General features: G+C 49.7%; 1 protein-coding gene across 1 annotated transcript in view; it reads right to left on the reverse strand.

Moving 5' to 3' along the window:
• Positions 1–8,872, reverse strand: part of Fndc10 (fibronectin type III domain containing 10) — a 28,317-nt gene that overhangs the window by 2,192 nt on the left and 17,253 nt on the right. The gene's annotated exons all lie outside the window — the stretch shown is intronic.

Here is an 8,872-nt window from a genome sequence, read left to right on the forward strand (position 1 = left end):
GCGCGGTGCGCGCTCGGACCCGGCGGCGGAGGCGGGGCCGCCCCACGTCCCGCCCTCTTAACCCTCGCAGGGCCGCATCCCACGGGCGAGCGGTCAGTGGCCCCAGGACAGGCACTTGCCACAGTCTGTGGGCACCCCAACTCCGTGCTTCCCCCACGCTCCTTCTGTCCCCTTATGGCCCCCATGAGGGTCCTACCAGCTCTGACCAAGGGGTCTAGGCCGGGAGGATAGACATGCTCCTTTGCTCTGATCTCCTGCTGTTTTGGGATGGACAGCGTCCACCGGGGAGGAAAGCCTGAGATGAGGCTTCGTTTGGTAAAAATTTGACTAACTCTGCGCACCTAGAGAAGCTACAGAATGGACCAACAGCTCTATCCCATTGTTTCTCCTCTCTCCCCTGTATTGGCTGGACAAAGGAAACGACCCCACAAAAAGCCCACCCAGAATCGGGTCAGATGGTGCAGGCCTGTAATCCCAGGTTCTTAAGAGACAGTCTACCTGGGCTGTCTTCAAGTGTATTTAAGGCCAGCTTAGCAACTGAGACCCTACCTCAAAATGAAAACACAAAGTATTTTACAAACACTTCGGGGTTGTGATGCCCTAAACTGTTATTTGAGCAGTAGGGTAGGAGGACTATGAGTTCAAGGTCATCCTTGGCTACTTGGCAAATATGAGACCAGTCTGGGCTACTGAAACCCTGTCTCAAAAAATACAAAACACACACTCCTGAGGTAGAGGCAGGCAGAGCTCAGTGAATTTAAAGCCAACCTAGTCTACATAGTTCCAGGCCAGCCAGGGTTACACAATGAGACCCTGTCTCAAAAACAAAACAACAACAAAACTGTTCCACACACACAAAAACAACAAACTCAGCTGTGCATTAGCTGTGCTGTTCTGCAGGAGGAAGAGGAGAAAGGCCACGCTGCTGCGTTACTGCATAGGTCACCCAACACACCTGGCTAGGCTTACCTGCCCTAACTTGAGGATGCAGCGAGAAGCCACTGTGTGCGCTCAACGGGGAGGTGAGGAGGGTCTGCACTAACTGTCCTGTGGGTAATAACCTCCTCCTCATGCCATCTTCCAAGTGACCTTGCCTAGGGGAGGGAAAGGAGGGCCTGAACGGGCTCACCCAATGCTCGTGGGTCCCGAGTGGACTGTAGTGTTCACCCAGTTTTACCTCCCACATCTCTGAAAAATCCCATGCTTCCACACACCCTTGGAGCCTCCTCCTGTGCTGGATAGCTTTAGTCGTCAACTTTAGTAGAGGGAGCCTCAATTTAGGGAATTGTCTCCATTGGACTGGCCTGTGGTCATGTCTGTGGGGGCATCTTCTTGATTGCTGAGTGATATGGGAGGACCCAACCCACTGAGGGTGGTGCCACCCCTGGGCAGGTGGTCCTGTATTGCATAAGAAAGCAGGCTGAGCACGAACCAGGAGAGCAAGCTGGTGTTCCTCCATGGCCTGTGCTCCAGCTTCTGCTTCCAGGTTCCTGACCCGACTTCCTACCTTGGGCTCCCTCAGTGATAAACTGTGACCCAGGAGATATAAGCCGAATAAACCCTTTCTTTCCCAAGCTGGTATTGGTCAGAGTGTTTTGTCACAGCAATTGAAGGCAAACCAAGATTCCTCCCAACCCTTATCCTGGTCATCCTGAAAAACCCAGGTCAGCACCAGTCTCAGGGACAATACTAGAGCCTGGGGCCAAGGTTAGGAGTTGCCCCCTAACCATGGTGCACCTCATCATTAACTTGGAAAGCCTGGATCCCAATACCAGGCTGGGAAGACCTCAGGCTCAGACTCTTACCACAGCATTGTGCAGGGGGACCAAAAACTCCTCAGGGAAGTAGAAAATGGTAGTGACCTCAGGGACATGCATTATCCTGTCCAGAACTATAAAGGCCCTCAGCCAGCCTGCTTACACGTGTCAGCTGGAATCATGGGCACTTGCAGCCCCTCTACACCTAGGTATACGGCCCAGAAAATGGAGGGGCAACATAATGTTCTGTCTTTGGACAACTGGGTAGTCAATCTGCTAGTCCATTACAGGAAGAAGAGCCAGATGGATGTAGGAAGAGCTATCCACCATGCTGCACAGCTAGCCAGCTGAGTGGAAATCTATACCAGCTGGAGTTCTGCTCCAGTCTGGCTTTGACCATGCCTTGAGCCTATGCTGGGACCGGGAGCTCTCCAGTGGGCTAGTGGCTCACCAGTACTGACCTTTTCCTGGTCAGGGCAGTTCCTGGCCAGCTTCCTAGGGTATGAGGGAAAGTAGCCCTCTCCCTACTGTGTTGGGGCTAGCTATGGAAACCAAGACTCTGTTATCCTGTTTGGATAATTCTATGCACACACAGCATCTTGCTAGTTTGAGACAGAAAGAGGACAAAGACAGGGAAAGGCTGACTCTGTGTGAGGTCTGCCAAGCCACAGCAGGATCAGAGACGGCTGGCAGCAGAAAGCCCAGCTTCCCATCCAAAGGAGCCCCCGCCTCCTCATCCCATGCTGGCCCTCTCCCATCTCTGCAGCTTCCCTCTTGAAGCGGAATACTCAATCCTAATGTAGCACAGTTTTAGAGCTCAGTGCTGATGACGCACTGCAGCCCCGACCACCCACAGCAGTCTTCAAGGATAGTGGGAACTCAGGTTCTGTCAATAACGATGTCCACACTTTTACTCAAAACCTTTGTCACCATCTTTCCACAAGGCCACCCATCAGCACAGACACCACTCTGTATGAAGAGCACAGTGGGGAGGCAGGCTGGACAGGTGGCTCAACTTCTGGTTACAGCCAAATTCCTGGGTAGTCCTGCTGGAAGCTAGAGGAAAAGGAACCTGGTTGCTGGGGCTCTGCCCAGGAAGGGTACCCAGAGAGTGGGTCACAGGTGGGGCAGCTAGATGGAGAAGGAGGACCAGTACAAGTTGGGGCCAAAACATCAGAAGAGGGACTCAGCCCTCCCTATAGGGAAGCAACTTGGCCCTCTGGAGGATGACCTCTGGGGACCCTCTTTGTCATCTGCCCAGGCCCAGGACTGCTGTATACTTTCCTACCTAGCAAGGGAGGCTAGACCAGCCTACAGCAATTACAGAGGTTTGTGGTGGGGGGAGGGGACTTCCAGATGGGATAGTCCTCTGGCCAGGGCCTGAGGTTTGTGACTTGCATTGGTCTGAAGGAATCATAGAGATAAAGGGAGTGACTTTCATGCTGCTATTTTATGAAAAGAGTCAGAAGGCTCCAGAGCATCAGCTGTTCTCTTCTCAAGCCCCTCAGGGACCTAGTCCCACCACTCTGGCAGGACTGGGTGATGGACTTGGTGTCCTGGCATTTGTAGCTCACTTCGGCTCCTGGGAGCCACTTGTTTTGAACATCCGTGCTCTAGTTCCTTTGCCTCTTCCAGATTTCCAGCTGCAACAATTTGTTTTTCTTCCCCAAAATATATGGCTCCCCTACAAGTTTCCCCTAGCAACTTCTGGTTGTGTCCCAGAAGACCAGGGAGAGACAGAGCCCCTAGTACAAAAGGACAGCTGGTCCCCACATCTGCCCTGGGACTTGGTGTTGGGGGAGGGTTGTGGCCTTTGGAGAGCGCCGTTCTCACCAGATATTGGGCTTGGAGCACAGGGCAAACCATCTACCTGAGGCGGAGACAAAGACAGACAGCTCTTCTGGAGTGATTTTCTAGTGTCTGTTCAGGGCATAGGCCTAGGGTACTGAAGGTCCCTCATCCCACTCACTGGGCCAGAGGATGTTGTGGCTCAGGCATTGTGATCTGAACTAGGGGAGGAGGTGGACTTCAGGTTCAGCATGCCCACTCAGTGAGCACCTAGAGTGATACTGCCAAGTGAAGTTGAGGGGATTCAGCCCATGGAGGACCTCAGGCCCAGGGCAAGGCAGTTTTAAGGGCCAGGAGCAGCCTCATCCCTCCAGGGCCATCCGAAAGAGCAGAAAGGACACTGCAGACTGATGTCTGGGGCCCTGGTCCTGCAATGCCAGGCTGTGCACTCAACAATGATCAGCGCTCCTCAGAACTTGGTGATGTCACTGAGTTGTGCCAACTGCAGCCTTTGCCCAGTCTTACATGCCACCCTTTTTTTGGGGAACCCTGCTGCTAAGGTTGTAGTCCTCATGTCCGGATAGCTCTAAGGGGCTCGCGATATGGAAGGACCCCCCCTTCTCAGCAGGGGGCCTCCTGCTCTCTTCCTGACTTACCTGGAAAGTGCTGCCAAGCACGGATGCCTGACCTTATTTGGAACATGACCTTTGGGATAGTTACCTGGAGTAAAAACTACCCCCAGGTTTTTCCTATATGATAATTAGGCATTGCCTGGTACTGCCAATTGTAAATAAAGCGTACTCTGAGCACCTATCAGCTGAAGCATTGGCTGCTGCCTCCACACTATATTTTCCCTGACCCCCACTGAATAAACGGAGCTGTTTCACTGAGTCTGGAGCTGTTTGTATCACTGAACCTGCCTCCCCGGAAGGGCTTTCTTCTGTCAGTGCTCACTGGCCGTCCTGACCCTGTTTGTCGCTTCTGCTCCCTTTGTCCTCGTGGAGCAGTGGCCAACGACCCACAAGGAGAGGGAGCGACCCCACACCCTTTGTATTTTGCCTTCAAGAAACCTGGTGTTGGAACTAGAGAGATGGCTTAGAGGTTAAGAACACTGACTCTTCTTGCAGAAGACCCAGGTTCAAATCCCAGCACCCACATGGCAACTAACAATTGTCCATAACTCCAGTTCCAGGGGATCCAACTGCCTCTTCTGTCCTCTGTGGGCATTGCACAACATGGGTGCATTTACATACATGCAGTCAATGCATGAATACACATAAAAATAATAAAAAAAATTTTAAAAACATATATTTTAAAAAAGAAACCTAGTGTCCTAAGACTGACCATCCTTCCAATATCCCAGTGAGTGGACTGTTATGATTTGTGTATGAAATGTCCCCCGCAAGCTTGTGTGTTTGAACTCTTGGTCATTAGTAGCTGGTGCTGTTGGGGAGGGCTATGAAACCCTTGGATTTGAAGCCTAGCTTGTTGAATCTCTGGGAGTGGGCCTTGGAGGCTGTACCCTGTTCTGGTTCCAACTCTGTTTCCCAGCTCAGCCACCATGTAGGAGCCTCCCTGTACTCACACTGCCACACAACCATTCTGCCATGCCATCCCCACCATAATAACCGAAATTCCTCTGAAACTGTGAGTAAAAACACATCTTTCCTCCCTTAAATTGTTTCGTTAGGTATTTTTGTCACAGCATGAGAAAAATAACTATAGCAAGTCTAGCCAGCATGCCAGCTGCACTGCTTCTGCTCTGTGTTCTCTGGGCAGTGACCTACTGCAGCATTTTCAGTGTCTCCTGGGCAGTGTGACTAGCAGGCAAGAAGCTCCTGCCCTATACCAGATTCCTGCCTTTTCATCTGAAGAGCAGGTTGGAGGCCTCAACTTCCAGGGTCCCTGCTTTCATCTGGGTGTCAAATATTCCCACAAAGTCCCCTGTGTCAAAAGCCAGGTTCTGGTCTAGAAAGATGGCTCAGCAGTTAAGAGCACTGGTTGCTCTTGCAGAGGACCTAGGTTCAGTTCCCACCCACGTGGTAACTAACAACCATCCATAACTCCAGTTCCAAGGGACCCAACGCCTTCTTTTTTTAAAAAAATTATTTATTACTAATTTTTAATATTTCATTTCATTTATTATTTTCATTTTATGTGTATGAGTGTATTGCCTGCATGTATCTAAGTGCACCCGTGTTGTGCAATGCCTGTGCAAGTCAGAAGAAGGCAGTGGATCCCCTGGAACTGGAGTTATAGATGGTTGTTAGCTGCCAAATGGGTGCTGGGAACAGAACCTGGGTCCTCTGCAAGAGCAACCACTGCTCTTAACTGCTGAGCCAATCTCTCTAGCCCCTTATTTATTATTTTTATGTGTATGAGTGTTTTGCCTGCATGTAAGTGTACCATGTGTGTAATGCCCTTCAGAGGCCAGAAGAGGGTGTCAGATCCCCCAGAATTGGAGTTACAGATGGTTGTTAACTGCCATGTGGGTGCTGGGAATGGAATCTGGGTCCTCTGGAAGAACATCAAGTGGTTATTTTTTTAAATTTTATTTATTATTTTTGTTTTATGTGTATGTGTGTATTACCTGCATGTAGGTAAGTGCCCCCGTGTCGTGCAATGCCCGCGGAGGACAGAAGAGACTGTCAGATCCTCTGGAACCGGAGTTAGGACAGTTGTTAGCTGCCATGTGGATGCTGGGATTCGAACCCAGGTCTTCTGCAAGAACAGCCAGTGTTCTTAACCACTGAGCCATCTCTCCAGCCCAGAAGAGCAAGTGTTTTTAACCAATGAGTCATCTCTCCAGTTCCCTGATGCCCTTTTTCTGACCTCTGTGGGCACTGCACAACATGGGTTCATTACACACTCATACACATAAAAATAACATTAAAAATAAAATATATATGGCTTGGTCTCCAGAGTGGGGGCATCAATCAGTGGTAGAATCTTTAAGAGGTGAGGCCTTGTGGGAGACTATTAAGTCACTGGGGTACCCCATTTGTCTTGCTAGGACAGATAAGTGAGACTATAAGGATAGAAGATGGCAACGGGGCCCAAAGGGCCACTTGACCAGTCAGCTGATGCCACTTGGTACAGAGAGGGAAACTGAGGCTCAGAGGTCCCATGATACTGAGAAGCAGACCCAGTTATCACCTGGAGTTTCTGTTGCCTGGCCCCTCCCTATGTCTCCCTATCTTCCCATTCTCCCAAAACCTATTAAGTTGACCTGAGCAAGATGTCGGCATTGGCCTAAAATGACTTAGATTGAGTAAGAGCATGGAAAGAAGAATCCTCATGTGATGTTTTCAAGGATCAACAAGAAGGGGTACAAAGGCCCCCCTGGGGGATTGTGGAGATGGCTGAGCAGTTAAGAGAACTGACTGCTCTTGCAGAGGATCCCAGTTCAGTTCCCAGCACCTATGTGGCAACTAACAACCATCAATAACTTCAGTTCCAGGGGATCCGACACCTTCTGATCTAAGTGTACACAGGGGGTACACTTATGTGCAGGCAAAACACTCATACACATAAAAAATAAAATTAAGAAGGCCGCTCAGGTTTCTCAAGTTTCTCATAATCTCTCACTTAGGAACCTTTGGAGCCAGTGGACACCAAGGTCTGTTAGGAAGGCAGAGCCAGGGTGAACTTCAGTGGTCAGCATGGCTGTCTGGAGTACCTGGAGGAAGCTGGTTAACACAGGCTCTCTGGCCTGGATGGGGTCAGCTCATCAGCACAGGTTCACTGCCTTGCATGGTGATGCCAGTATAGGTATACAATCCTGCATAGGGTCAGCACAAGCTCACAGCCCCACATGGGGTCAGCATAAGCTCACTGCTTTGATGGCGTCATCTGGTTGGCACAGGTTCACTGCCCTGCATAAGGTCAGCACAGGCTCACGGCCCTGTATTGGGTCATCTGATCAGCATTAGTTCAGCTGGCCAGTGTAAGATCAGCTAGTTGGACTGGGGTCAGGACGTCTGCAGCTTTGCTAACCCGTGTGCACTTCATCTCTGGCCACTTTAATGACCTAAGTCTACTTGGATTTCCTATGAATGTTTCCATTTTGTTTACATTTTCAACTGTACTGCCAAAACCCATCCACAGTGTCTTCATTCCCGCTGTGTGCGATGTCAGCTTTTCCATGTCTCATTCCTGTTATGAAGTTATGCTCCACCCTCTCCTGAATCTTTGGTAAGCCAAAGCTCCACAAGCCTGTCCTCTGGAAGCTTAATCAGAAAGCTCCAGCTCTGGTCCCTGGTGGCCAACTGTCTTCCAGGGGACAGCTAGAGGTCCCTGTATGCCTGCAGCCTCTGTAAGTCCAGGACTTGAACACACACAGGTCCCCTTGGTCTCCAGCCATGTGAGGAACTAGAAGATGCCTGTCTTGAGGGGTTTTTGTTGTTGTTGTTTTGGTTTGGTTTTAGTGGTTTCTATGACATTACTTTGGGATATGCGTTTTCACAGGAAATTTTCTGTACATTTGACCTGAAAATGAAATCCATCACTCCCAAACCCACCACCGTGGCTGGGTCTGCTATTAGGTATCTTGCCCGCTCCCTACCTTTGAGATAGGGTCTCCCTGTAGCCCTAGCTGGCCTGGAACTCAATACATATAGACCAGGCTAACCTCAATCTCAGAGCCTCCTGAATGCTAGAATCAAAGATGTGTGTTACCAGACCCAGATGCTTTGTTTTAGTTTGTTGACAGGACAGGGTCTCAAACTCACAACAGTCCTCCACCATACCGAGCTGCTCTAGAAGTACTGTCTGGTGTGACCTCTTTCTTCTTCAGAGAGAAGTATTTGTGCAGTTTCTTTGTGGAGCCAGAAGAAATCTGTAGAATTTCCCCTTTCTCGTTTTGTGCAGAATGTAATGTGAGATGGCTCTTTGGCTAAAAACACTTGCCACATAAGCCTGACAACCTGAGTTTGTACCTCAGAATCCATGTAAACGTGAAAAAGGAGAGCATTGACTCTACAAAGTTGTCCTCTGACCTTTGCACATGTGTACTCACATACACACATCATACACATTGCATGCACACATCACACACAATGATTTTTGTATGTTTGTTTTTTGTCTTTTTGAGTCAGGGTTTCCCTGTAGTCCCAGCTGGCCTGGAACTCACTATAGAGACCAGGCTGGCCTCGAATTCACAGAGATCCCCCTGCCTCTGCCTCCCAAGTGCTGGGATTAAAGGTGTGGGCCACCATGCCCAGCACACAATGTTTATTTTATTTTATTTTATTTATTTATTTATTTATTTATTTATTTATTTAGAGTCTCCCTGTAATTCCAGCTGTCCTGGAACTCACTATGTAGAC

The sequence above is a fragment of the Nannospalax galili genome, unplaced genomic scaffold, assembly GCF_000622305.1.
Source record: "Nannospalax galili isolate Female #2095 unplaced genomic scaffold, S.galili_v1.0 scaffold806, whole genome shotgun sequence".
NCBI lineage: Eukaryota > Metazoa > Chordata > Mammalia > Rodentia > Spalacidae > Nannospalax > Nannospalax galili.